This window comes from Pongo abelii, chromosome 19, assembly GCF_028885655.2.
Source record: "Pongo abelii isolate AG06213 chromosome 19, NHGRI_mPonAbe1-v2.0_pri, whole genome shotgun sequence".
Classification (NCBI taxonomy): domain Eukaryota; kingdom Metazoa; phylum Chordata; class Mammalia; order Primates; family Hominidae; genus Pongo; species Pongo abelii.
The window spans coordinates 55,854,541-55,868,606 of record NC_072004.2 but is presented as its reverse complement, the minus strand read 5'-3'; the positions used below and the strand labels follow the sequence as shown (position 1 = coordinate 55,868,606).

The window sequence follows — 14,066 nt, the reverse complement described above, 5'->3', positions numbered from 1 at the left end:
GAAAAAACTTAACTTTCATATAGTCACTTTCCTTTATGATTCTTCTTAATCGAGTTCTCTTCATACACACCTCCTCACTTTTATTTTTATTATTTTATACTTAGATATCTAATGCATTTCAAGTTATATTATCTTACATTATATGACATAGTGGCTGATTGCCCCAAATTTGCAATCAACTCTATATAATAGAATCTCTACTACAATGCCTTAATCAAATAGGGGCCGGGCGAGGTGGCTCATGCCTGTAATCCCAGCACTTTGGGAGGCCGAGATGGGTGGATCACCTGAGGTCGGGGTTTCGAGACCAGCCTGACCAGCATAGAGAAACCCCATCTCTACTAAAAATACAAAATTAGCCGGGCGTGATGTTGCACGCCTGTAATCCCAGCTACTTGGGAGGCTGAGACAGGAGAATCACTTGAACCCAGGAGGCGGAGGTTGCAGTGAGCCGAGATCATGCCATTGTACTCCAGCCTGGGCAACAAGAGTGAAACTGTCTCAAAAAAAAAAAAAAAAAAAATCAAATAGGGCTTTTTTTTTTGGTTTGTTTTTTCACGTAACAAGAAGAATAGAAGTAAAAGATTAGGACAGGTGTGGTGGCTCCACCATGCCATCAAAGATCCAGGCATCATCTCCCTTTCGGTTCCACAATTCAGGGATTCTTCTTTTTCTTCTTCTTCTTCTTTTTTTTTTTTTTTTTTTTTTTAAGATGGAGCCTTGCTCTGTTGCCCAGGCTGGAGTCCAGTGGTGCGATCTCGGCTCACTGCAACCTCTGCCTCCTGGGTTCAAGTGATTCTCCTGCTTCAGCCTCCTGAGTAGCTGGGATTACAAGTGCCTGTACCTCACCCGGCTAATTTTTGTATTTTTAGTAGAGAGGGGGTTTTGACATGTTGGTCAGGCTGTTCTCGAATTCCTGACCTCAAGTAATCTGCCCACCTCGGCCTCCCAAAGTGCTGAGATTACAGGCATGAGCCACCACGCCCAGCCTATTATTTTCTTTTTCAGGCAAGCCAGTTTCTGTACTAAAAGGTTCACATTTACACATTATGGGCAGGAAGAATATAGGGTGAAGGACACCCTTCTTTTCTTTTTATCAAGAAAACAATAGCTTTCCTGGAAGCTCTACCCATTAGACTTCTAATTATGTCTCACTGAGTGGGACATGGCCACTCTTATTTTCAAGAGAGTCTAGGGTGGTAAATAGATTTGTCTGGACACATTGCTGCCCTAAACAAAATCAAGATTCTGAATGAAAATTGGTTAGGCAACTAGCGGTGTCTGCCACAGGAACTAGCTTTATTTTCTTCTAGTTGTATACTCAATTATGCTAGCACCATAAAATAAATAAAGTAAAAAATAAATAAATAAAATAATAAAATAAAATTAAATAAATAAATAAAAAGTCATCTTGGTCCTTGTATTAGTCTGTTCTCATGCTACTATAAAGGACTGCCCGGGACTGGGTAATTTATAAACGAAAGAGGTTTAATCAACTCACAGTTGCACAGGGCTGGGGAGGCCTCAAGAAACTTACAATCATAGTAGAAGGGGAGGCAAACACATCCTTCTTCACCTGGTGGCAGGAAGAAGTGCTGAGCAAAGGGGGAAAAGCCCCTTATAGAACCATCAAATCTCGTGAGAACTCACTCACTATCACTAGAACAGCATGGGGGTAACTGCCCCCATAATTTAATTACCTCCCACTGGGTCCTTCCCACGACATGTGGGGATTATGGGAACTACAATTCAAGATGAGATTTGGGTGTGGACACAGCCAAACCATATCAGTCATTTATTAGATTGCCATGTAGTTTGATCAGTTTTGGGGTTCTGTTTTTCTTTTTTTAAAAAATAGAGATAGAGTCTCGTTTTGTTGCCCAGGCTGGAAGTATAAAGGCATGATCATAACTCACTGCAGCCTTAAACTTCTGGGCTCAAGCAATCCTCCCACGTCAGCCTCCTAGGCAGCTGGGACTACAGGTACATGCCAGCATGCCCAGGTAACTTATTTGTTTTTATTTTTTGTAGAAATGGGGTTTTGCCATGTTGCCCAGGCTAGTCTCAAACTTCTGGGCCTCAAGTGATCTGTGATCTACTCTCTTGGCCTCCCCAAATGCTGGAATTACAGGCATGAGCCATCACACCTGGCCTAATTTTTAAAATTTTTATAGACACAGGGTCTCACTTTGTTGTCAAGGCTGGTCTTCAATTCCTGGCCTCAGGCTGGGCGTGGTGGCCTGTAATCCCAGCACTTTGGGAGGATGAGGCGGACCGGAGGCCAGGAGTTCAAGACCAGTCTGGCCAACATGGTGAAACCCTGTCTCTACTAAAAATACAAAAATTACCTGGGCGTGGTGGCGGGTGCCTGTAGTCCCAGTTATTCGGGAGGCTGAGGCAGGAGAATCACTTGAACCTGGGAGGTGGAGGTTGCAGTGAGCCAAGATTATGCCACTGCACTCCAGCTTGCATGACAGAGTGAGACTCCATCTCAGAAAAAAAAAAAAAAAAAAAGAATTCCTGGCCTCAAGCCACCCTCCCGCCTTGGGCTCCCAAAGCTCTGGAATTACAGGCATGAGCCACTGTGCTATTTTCTCTAATGATCTAGATGTCTATTCCTGTGCCAATATCATACTGTTTTATTTACCATAGCCTAATTTTAAGTTTAATATATGATAAGACAGGTTCCCTTTGCTGGTCTTCCTTTCCAAATATTCTTGACCATCTCATTTATTCTTCTATATGAATGTTAAAATTACTGTCCAGTTTTTAAAAAAATTGATGTATTCTGATTCTAATTGCACTTATATGCTAATTTGGATTCATATGTTACATTTATATGTTAATAAAAGAATTGGCACCTTTATGATATTAATTCTTCCTATTCAAAAACATAGAATGTTTTTCCTTCATTTAAAGGTATGATTTTATGTCTTTTAAAAAGGTCTAAGTCTTGAATTTTTATGTAGCCAAATTTATAAAAAATTTTTTCCTTATAGCTTCTGAATTTGGTAACACGTGCTTTAAAAGGCCTTTTTCACTCCAAGATTAGAAAAATATTCATCCATGTTTCCCTTAGTACTTTTGTGGTTTCATATTTTGTCTTCAATTTTTGATATATATGTAGTTTATTTTGGCATAAAGTAATGATCTGGGTTTTTTTTTTAAGTCTAACCAGTTGTCTCATTACATTTATTGCATAAGCCATCTTTCTCCCACTGATCTGGAATGCTAGTTTTATCATATCATGAATTCAGTGTGTATTTGGGTCCACTTTTTCTTTTTGCAATTTGTTCTGTTTCTATACTAATACAATAAACATTTAGCCTCTTTGGAGTGCTAAGTGATTTCATCAAAACATTTAGTGTTCAATTCCATGTGAATTCCACATTTTTCTTCCATTTTGAGATAAGGAAAGTGAATCTAGAGAAGGTAAGTTAATTGGCCGGGCACGGTGGCTCACGCCTGTAATCCCAGAACTTTGGGAGGCCAAGGCGGGTGGATCACCTGAGGCCAGGAGTTCGAGACCAGCCTGGCAAAGATGGTGAAACCCCATCTCTATTAATAATACAAAAATTAGCTGGGTGTGGTGGTGCACACCTGTAATCTCAGCTACTCAGGAGGCTGAGGCAGGAGAATCACCTGAACCCGGGAGGTGGAGGTTGCAGTGAGCCGAGATGGTGCCACTGCACTCCAGCCTGGGCGACAGAGCGAAACTCTGTCTCAAAAAACAAACAAACAAAAAACAAAAACAAAAAAAAGAGAGAGAAGTTATTTCTCATGCGTTTGGATGTGGCCTCTTGTACTTTCTCCAGGGAGAGCAGCTTGTAGTCTTCATTACTTCCGAGTTGGGATGAGCATTCACATTAGAAGACATGGATGAGGTTCTGAGATTATTATTACGGTATTGATCCAGGGACCAAGCAATGCCTGGGTCCCTGGGTGCCCTCTTCTCTTTGGCATTCCAGATCAAGGGAACTACAGAGAGGTATACACAGGAATGGAAATCCAGTACCTCCCGCTATGCAGCTCTGTTATATTCGATGTTTTCTCTCTTCTCCGTGAAACTAACATGACACAGACTGCAGAGGAGGCCTCTATAAGAGAACAAAAGAGAAATAAATAAGGCCCAAGGAATGCCTTGGACTCTGACCAATCATATTAACCACTCCTCCTAGGAGCTGAGGGGCCTAGGAAAGCCTTTTTGGAGCGGTAGTCCTGAGAAAATGGAGCAGAAATGTTCTCTCCCGAGATCTGCAAAGTTGAACCATATACCTCTAGTGTAACCAAAGGGCTACTGAGATTAAAAATTGAGGTGGGGTTGGTGGTGGTTATGGTTAGAGTCATTGTTTCCTTAGTGTTTTTATGTTTTCAGGCTATGAGTGTTTGCCACTTCTACAGACCCCAGTTCTTCAGAATTTCTCATTAGAAACCTCAAGAATTACCTAAAGGGTATGTGAACTCCTAGTTGCTGGTATCTTCCATCATCCAATAATTGAAAAACATATCATTGTTTCAAGATCTCTTTTGAAAAATAGTTTTGCTAGGATATAATTCCAGTTTGACAATGATTTTCCTTTCAGACGTTAGGGGTATTATTCTGCTATCTTCTGGCTTCTTCCGTTGCTGTTGAGAAATCTGCTGTCATTTTCACTTGTTTCTTTGTAGGTAAGATATATTTCTCTCTAGCTGTTTTAGGATCGTTCTCCTCAGTTTTCTGTAGTTTCACTATGATGTGTCTTGATGTGGATTTCTTTTTATTTTTCTGGATTGCAGTTCACTGAGTTTCTTTAAGAATTTGGGTCTCATTAATTCTTGAAAATTCTCAGTCATAACTTTTCAAATATGGCCTCTGCCCCATTTTCTCTATTTCGTCCTTCTGGAACTCCAGATACACGATGGATCTTTGCGCTTTATCGTCCATGACCTATGATCTTTCATGCTTTCCATGTCTTTGTCTCTGTGCATTCTGGGTAACTTCTTTGGGGCTATCTTCTAGGTCACAAATTATTCATTCATACTATTCATCTATTTAATCTTTCCATTGATTTTCTACTTTCAAATATTATAATTTTCTTTTTTTATGTTTTGCCTCTCCTAAAATCAGGTGTTACTTTAAAAAATTATTGTTATTATTATTATTTTGAGACCGAGTCTCGCTCTGTCGCCCAGGCTGGAGGAGTGCAGTGGTGTCATCTCAGTTCACTGCAACCTCCCCGTCCCCGGCTCAAGCAATTCTTGTGCCTCAGCCTCCGGAGTAGCTGGGACCACAGGCCTGTGCCGCCACGCCTGGCTAATTTTTGTATTTTTAGTAGAGGCAGGGTTTCACCATGTTGGCCAGGCTGCTCCTGAACTCCTGGCCTCAAGTGATCCACCCGCCTTGGCCTCCGAAAGTGCTGGGATTACAGGCATGAGCCACCGCACCCAGCCTTATTATAATAATTTTCATTTCAGAAGTTATTTGATTCCCTAATCACTACCTACTTTCATGCCATGTTTTAACCTAGTCAAACTGCTGGTCTCATATGTTTTGTTTTTTGTCTTTGAGACAGTCTCACTCTGTCACCCAGGCTGGAGTGCAATGGCATGATCTCGGCTCCCTGCACCCTCCACCTCCTGGATTCAAGTGATTCTCCTGTCTCAGCCTCCTGAGTAGCTGGGATTACAGGCGTGTGCCACCACATCTGGCTTTTTTTTTTTTTTTTTTTGAATTGGAATCTTGCTCTGTCACCCAGGCTGGAGTGCAGTGGCACAGTCTTGGCTCACTGCAGCCTCCTGCTGTTCCAGCAATTCTCCTGCCTCAGCCTCCCCGGTGGCTGGGATTATAGGCATGTGCCACTACGCCCAGCTAGTTTTTGTATTTTTAGTAGAGAGGGGGTTTCACCATGTTGGCCAGATTGGTCTCAAACTACTGAGTTCAGGTGATCCACCCACCTCGACCTCCCGAGGTGCTGGGATTACAGGCGTGAGGCACGGCGCCCAGCCTGGTCTCATATGTTGATAGTAGTCAAAGCTAGATAATGGGTACTTAGGGATTTGTTAGACTTTTATTTACTTTTGGTATATTAAATGATTTCCATAATCAGTTTTAAGGGGCAGGGAGAGGGTCATCACACTTTAAAAAGTTGGGGAGAATTGAACAATAGGCCATATGAAAACATAAGAATTTAAACTGGGTTGTGGAGAAGACAGAATTGTGGGGCATGAAACTTTTGTGGAATACAGTGGAGGATTCTGAATGGGTTGAGGACAGCAGGCAGGGAGGCTGTGGATATGTGGGAGACAGGAAAGAAGAGGCAGAGAGTAGGAAGTGGGTTCCAACCCATGATGGGAGGAAACCAACACAGTCTATTCCATTTTCCTCAGGGCTCTAGGACCACAGAGCCACTAAAATAATCTATATGCTGCCTTCATTTGAATATCAATGACTGCTGGTGTCTGGTTTCAGGGAATTTTTTCCATTGCTCCCTTCTGTCTAGTCCAGTATAGCCAGTCTGACCTCTTGGCTCAACTGGTATCATCTCCAACCAATTCATGCCATGACTTGCTAAGAGAAAGAGTGTAAGAGGCAATGAAGAAAAGAACCGTTCAGACTTCTTTTCTTAGGTGACATAATTCTGTCTTCCCACTTTCTGTCCTGTTATGAAAAATTTGAAGAAAAATTTTAATTAAAGTATACACATTCAACTGGATGTGGTGGCTCACGCCTGTAATCCCAGCACTTTGGGAGGCCAAGGCAGGAGGATCACCTGAGGTCAGGAGTTTCAGACTCACCTGGCCAACATAGTGAAACTCCATCTCTACTAAAAATACAAAAATTAGCCAGGTGTGGTGGCGCATGCCTGTAATTGCAGCTACTCAGGAGGCTGAGGCAGGAGAATCACTTGAAACCAGGAAGTGGTGGTTGCAGTGAGCCAAGATCGTGCCAATGCACTCCAGCCTGGGCAACAGAGAGAGACTCTGTCTCAAACAAACAAAAAAAAAATCCACGTACATAAGCAGAGAATACGCATTAAAAAAATCAGCAGAGCCTCACATTCAAGGATTTTCTACACAAGAAACAATTCCTAAAATATGTGCTTGGAATTACTAGGGTTTCTCTTGCAAACATTTTATTAACACCTCATTCTTTTGAAATTGTGGTTATATATGTCATGTTATTAGATCTTTACAGCAACTCTCCTGGGTAAAGTGGTTATTACTAGGTCATTTTATAGAAGGAAAAACAACCAGTACTTCTTTTTTTGCTTTACTTCGTAGCTATTGCTTCCTTCAACTTGACATTTCAATCCTGGCACATAGTGGGGGCTCAACAAATATTTGTTGGAGGAATGCCATTTAAAATACAGTGATTGGATAGGAGAATATTTGAGGGCATTAACATTTTTTAAAAGCCAAAAAAAAATACAATTGGACTTATGAGATTTTGATTTTTTTGTATATTTTCTTTAAAAAAATAAGCTTCTCTAGGCTGGGCTTGGTGGCTCATGCCTGTAATCCCAGCACTTTGGGAGGCCGAGGTGGGTGGATCACCTGAGGTCAGGAGTTTGAGACTAGCCTGGCCAACATGTCAGGAGTTTGAGACTAGCCTGGCCAACATGGTGAAACCCCGTCTCTACTAAGAATACAAAAATTAGCTGGGCGTGGTGGCATACACCTGTAATCCCAGCTACTCAGGAGGCTAAGGCAGGAGAATCGCTTGAACCCGGGAGGCAGATGTTGCAGTGAACCGAGATCCCACCACTGCCCTCCAGCCTGAGTGACATATCAAGTCTCTGTCTCAAAAAATAAATAAATAAATAAAGTGTATGAATAAATAAATAAGCTTCTCTTTTGGCTTCTTCCAATGTAGTCTCTTTGAGTAGGAAGAAATTACATTATTACGATTTAGACTGGTAAATTTTTTTTTTTTTTTTTTTTTTTTTTTTTTTTGAGATGGAGTCTCGCTCTTATTGCCCAGACTGGAGTGCAATGGCGCAATCTCTGCTCACTGCAACTTCTGCCTCCCGGGTTCAAGTGATTCTCCTGCCTCAGCCTCCCGAGTAGCTGGGATTACAGGTGCCTGTCATCACACCTGGCTAATTTTTGTAGTTTTAGTACAGATGGGGTTTCTCCATCTTGGGAGGCTGGTCTTGAACTCCTAACCTTGTGATCCACCCGCTTCGGCCTCCCAAAGTGTTGGGATTACAGGTGTGAGCCATCACGCCTGGCTGACAAGTAAATTCTTATATCAAAAAACTGAGTTAGACTTGGTCCCTGGAGCTGTTTTCCATCCCTAAAAAGATGATGTCAAGCTATCATGTATAATAAATAACAACTCAGTTGACCACAAATTTTCCTTTAAGCCTAATGATGAAATAATATTATAATGAAATACTTAGAAGTTTTAAGGGAAAAAATCCTTTGTCATTAAAATTTAAACCAAAACAATAACTTCACTGTTTTAGAATAAAATTGGCATATGAAAGGTTTGATAGTGAACGATAGTAAGATTAACCTACTACAGCATTTGCCTTTAGCATTTACTAAGTAATACTTGAAGCTATCATAAATCTGCAAATGAAGATGTTATTTATTGTATTACTGCTGAGATTGTCTTTTTCAGATTTCTAAAACATTACAACAAATGCACACATGAGGGCGTTCTAATCAGCCAGATATGGAGAGGGCATAGGCATTTGTTGACTGTTAAGTCAAAACTAGTTCTATACTTTTACAGACGGAAAAATCAAGGTCCACCAAAGAGATTATGATTCTACATGAATTATTCTCTAGAGAAAATAAATTGGGTATTAGAATTTTAAAAAGATTGAACAGAAATCCCTGTCAGTGAATTTATGCTGGAGAATTTTGACTCTTATCCCAGCAACTCCTTGTTGAAAATCTTTACCCATGGCATGATATAATTTATTAAATGGGTTTGGTAATAGTGTTTATAAGATGTAGGAGAAACAGTTAATTAGAATATTTTTATGAACTTTTGCTCTATAAAATTATAAAATGTTAACTGTGCTTCACTTATACTTTTTTTTTTTTTTTTTTTTTTTGAGACGGAGTCTCATTCTGTCGCCCAGGCTGGAGTGCAGTGGCGTGATCTCAGCTCACTGCAACCTCCGCCTCCCAGGTTCAAGCGATTTTCCTGCGTCAGCCTCCTGAGTAGCTAGGACTACAGGCACACGCCACCACACCCGGCTAATTTTTGTATTTTTAGTAGAGATGGTGTTTCACCACGTTGGCCAGGGTGATATTGAACTGAACTCAAGTGATCTGCCCGCCTTGGCCTCCTAAAGTGCTGGGATTATGGGCGTGAGCCACCAACACCTGACCCATTTATACTTAAGGCTGATTCTCAACTGATTTGGGTAAGATCCTTAGTCTTTCCCCATCTCTGACATAATTCCTAGTTTGTCTTTTGGCTTTCCTATATATATAAAGCTACCAGGCTGCTTGCAGATTTTCCAGGGAAGGAGTCCCATAAACACTCACAAAGATTTTATTAGGGAGAAGCTATGATGGAAATATAGAATGTAGATTTTTTTAAATTTAAAAATCAGTATGTAGAGCTGGGCACAGTGGTGTGTGCCTATTAGCCCAGCCACTGGAGAGGCTGAGGCAGGAGAAGCCCTTGAGCCTAAGAGTTCAAGACTAGCCTGGGCAACACAGCGAGACCCTCATCTCAAAAAATTTAAAATAAAGTATTGCAATATTTATTATATAGGCAAATTTTTTTCAACTTAAGTACTATCCTCATCAAAGGAAGATTTGTTTGATTAGATCCCCACACAGCCTGGCCACTTCCTCATTTCTACTTTTTCTTTTCTTTTTGAGATAGAGTTTTGCTCTTGTTGCCCAGGCTGGAGTGCAATGGTGCGATCTTGGCTCACTGCAACCTCCGCCTCCCGGGTTCAAGCGATTCTCCTGCCTCGGCCTCCCGAGTAGCTGGGATTACAGGCATCTGCCACCACACCCGGCTAATGTTTGTATTTTTCGTAGAGACGGGGTTTCACCATGTTGGCAAGGCTGGTCTCGAACTCTTGAGTTCAAGTGATTTACCTGCCTCGGCCTCACAAAGTGCTGGAATTACAGGTGTGAGCCACTGCGCCCGGCCTCATTTCTACTTTTTCAAAGAGGTTAATTTTCTTTAAAAAGTAAAGTCTTTTGCCCGTGCAGTGGCTCATGCCTGTAACCCTAGCATTTTGAGAGGCAGAAGCAGACTGATCACTTGAACTCAGGAGTTCAAGACCAGTCTGGCCAACATGGAGAAACCCTGTCTCTACAAAAAATTAGCTGGATGTAGTGGCACGTGCCTGTAGTCCCAGCTACTCGGGAGGCTGAAGCAAGAGAATCACTTGAGTCCAGGAAGCAGAAGTTGCAGTGAACTGAGATCACGCCGTTGTACTCCAGCCTGGCTGATGGGAGTGAAACCCTGTCTCAAAATAAATAAATAAATAAATAAACTCTTATTTAAAAAAAAAAAGCAAATCATGAAAGAAAGCAAAACCCAGGGCTCTGAATGAAAAAGATCTCTCCTTTAGGGGGCTAGGTGATGGAAAAGAAAATATATCATGAATTTCATGTTCTCATTTGTCTTCATTAATGACTTATATGTATATATATTTCCACTGAAGACATAGATATGCATTTGATCACCTACATTTGTTTGTATTTTGAGTCATAAATTAAGTCATTTCCTGTTCAGAAAGCACCTGACAGTCTTATGATAAAAAACAGGGAATTTTAAAATCACAAATGCAAATAACAAGCCAGGCACAGTGGCTCACGCCTGTAATCTTAGCTCTTTGGGAGACCAAGGTGGGCAGATTGTTTGAGCTCAGGAGTTGAGACCAGCCTGGGTAACATGGAGAAACCTGGTCTTTACAAAAAATAAAAAATTAGTGGGGCACGGTGGCATGTGCCTGTAGTCCCAGATACTCAGGAGGCTAAGGTGGGAGGAGCGCTTGAGCCCAGGACGTCGAGGCTGCTGTGAGCTGTGGTCGCACCACTGCACTCCAGCCTGGGTGACAGAGTGAGACCCTATCTCAAAAAAAAAAAAAAAAGGGGGTGCAAATAACAGATGACCTTACAAACAACAAAAGTTATATCTTTATTTATAATGTTTTGCCTATATTTAATGAAATATATTAGACAAGTAAAAAATGTAACAGTATGCATATGGCTTTAACTTGGCCCTGCCCAGTACTCTGCCCTCATCTCTTTTCCTTCCCACTGAGTCCTTCCACATTAGCCACACCACAGCAAACCTGACAAGCTTCTGCCTGAAATAGCACCATTGCACTTCTCTTCCCTCTGCCTGAAACATTCTCTTTTTTTTTTTTTTTTTGAGATGGAGTCTCTTTCTCTCGCCAGACTGGAGTGCAGTGGCATGATCTTGGCTCACTGCAACCTCCACCTCCCGGGTTCAAGCGATTCTCCTGCCTCAGCCTCCCGAGTAGCTGGGATTACAGGCACCTGCCACCACGCCCCGCTAATTTTTGTATTTTTAGTAGAGATGGGGTTTCACCATGCTGGCCAGGATGGTCTCAATCTTTGACCTTGTGATCCACCCGCCTCAACCTCCCAAAGTGCTGGGATTACAGGCGTGAGCCCCCATGCCTGGCCACCACAATCAATTTTAGAATATTTCATTTCTCCCAAAAGAAATCCCATACCTATGAGCAGTCACTCCCCATTTCCTCCATCCCTCAGTCCTAGGCAACCACTAATTTACTTTCTTTTAGGATAGGATTTGCCTATTTGGACATTTCATATAAATGGAACCATACAATTTGTGGTCTTTTGTGACTGGCTTCTTTCAAGTAACCTAATGTTTTCAAGGTTCATTCATGTTATAGCATGTGTCAGTACTTCTTTCCTTTTGTTTTTTTATGGCTCAATAATATTCTGTTGTAGGAATATAACACATTTTATTTATCTGTTTATCACTTTGTTTTTTTTTTTTTGAGATGGAGTCTCAGTCTTTCACCCAGGCTGGAGTACGGTGGTGTGATCTTGGCTCACTGCAACCTCCGCCTCCTGGATTTAAGCCATTCACCTGCCTCAGCCTCCCAAGTAACTGGGATTACAGGCATGTACCACCATGTCCTACTAATTTTTGTATTTTTAGTAGAGATCAGTTTTCACTATGTTGGCCAGGCTGGTCTCGAACTCCTGAGCTCAAGCGATCCTCCTGCCTTGGCCTCCCAAAGTGTTGGGAGCCACCACGCCCAGATGTCTCCACTTTTTGACTACTATGAATAACGCTGCTATGAACATTCACGTATAAGTTTTTGTGTGGACATATGTTTTCACTTCCCTTGGGAATATGATGAAGCCTGGCATTGCCAGGTCATACGATAACTCTATGTTTAAAGTATGGAGGAACTGCTAGACTATTTCCAAAGCAGTTCCAACTTCATTGCAAAGCATTTTACATTCCCTCCAGCAATATACGAGTGTTTCCATTTTTCCACATTCTCTCGAACACTTGCTATTATCTGTCTTTTTATTATAGCCATTCTTGTGAGTGTGAAGTGGTATCTTAACATGGTTTGGATTTGCACTTCCCTAATGGCTAACGATGTTTCTATGGTTTGAATGTTTGTGTCCTCCAAAATTCATGTTATAACCTAAGACCTAATGTGATGATGTTAAGAAGTGAGCCCTTCAAAGTGGTGATTAGGTCATGAGTGCTCTGCCCTCGTGAATGAAATTAATGCCCTTATAAAAAGGCTTCACATAACATCTCTTCTTTTTTTTTTTCCTTTCTCCTCCTGCCATGTGAAGATGCCACTGCAAGAATGGGAACAATGGAACAGGCCCTCACCAAATGCCAAATGTGCTATCACCTTGATTTTGGATTTCCCAGCCTCTGGAACTGTGAAGAATAAATTTTTTGCTTATAAATTATTCAGTCTCAGGTATTTTGTTATAGCAGCACAAACAGACTAAGACAGAAATTGAGTGTATTTTCTTGTGCTTATTGGCCATTTGTTTTCTTTCTTTTATTTATTCATTTTTTTTTAGGTGGGGTTTTGCTCTGTTGCCCAGGCTGGAGTGCAGTGGTACAATCTTAGCTCATTGCAACCTCTGCCTCCCAGGTTCAAGTGATTCTTGTGCCTCATCCGCCTGAGTACCTGGGACTACAGGCGTGTGCCACAACACCTGGCTAATTTTTATATTTTTAGTAGAGATGGGTTTTCGCCATGTTGGCCAGGCTGGTCTCGAACTCCTGGCCTCAAGTGATCCACCTGCCTTGGCCTCCCAAAGTGCTGGGATTATAGGCATAAGCCACAGCACCTGGCCCTTATTGGCCATTTGTATATCTTCTTTGGAGAAATATCTGTTCAGATCTTTTGTCCCTTTTAAAATTGGGTTATATCCTTTTTTATTATCAAGTTGTTAAGAGTTCTTTATGTGTTCTAGATCCAAGTCCATTGTCAGATACAGTAGTCTCCCTTATGCTTTCTGCAGTTTCAGTTACCTGCAGGCAGCTGCAATCCCAAATATTACTGTATTTTGAGAGAGAGAAAACTATTCATGTAACTTATATTGAAGTATATTCTGGCCGGGCACGGTGGCTTACGCCTGTAATCCCAGCACTTTGGGAGGCCGAGGAGGGCGGATCACAAGGTCAGGAGTTTGAGACCAGCCTGGCCAATATGGTGAAACTCCATCTATACTAAAAATACAAATTATAAAATTACATAATTATACAAAACTACATTTTATATAAGTACAGCATTATATAAAATAGCAAAAATTTGGAAACAACCAAATGTCTAACAATAGGTAGTTAGCTAAATAAATTGTGAAACATCCATGTAATGAAAGCTATACAACTATAAAAAATGATCTAGATCTATTTATAAAAATTAGCTGGGCGTGGTGGCAAGCGCCTGTAGTCCCAGCTACTTGGGAGGCTGAGGCAGGAAAATCACTTGAACCTGGAAGGCGGAGGTTGCAGTGAGCCCAGATGGTGCCACGGCACTCCAGCCTGGGCGACAGAGCAAGACTCCATCTCAAAAAAAAAAAATGTATATTCTAATTGTTCTATTTTACTATTACTT

The 14,066-nt window shown here is 41.4% G+C and overlaps 1 protein-coding gene across 4 annotated transcripts in view; it reads left to right on the top strand.

Annotated features, from left to right (window-relative positions):
- RPS6KB1 (ribosomal protein S6 kinase B1) overlaps positions 1-12,900 on the top strand; it is a 123,042-nt gene extending 110,142 nt beyond the window's left edge. Inside the window, exons 17-18 of one of the 4 annotated variants that reach the window (XR_008515607.2) lie at positions 11,964-12,085; positions 12,784-12,900. The gene's annotated coding sequence lies outside the window, so the exon portion shown is untranslated. The remainder of the gene's footprint in view (positions 1-11,963; positions 12,086-12,783) is intronic. The other 3 variants (XR_008515606.2, XR_008515608.2, XM_054537013.2) reach the window with 3 other exon arrangements.
- Positions 12,901-14,066: the final 1,166 nt, after the last annotated feature.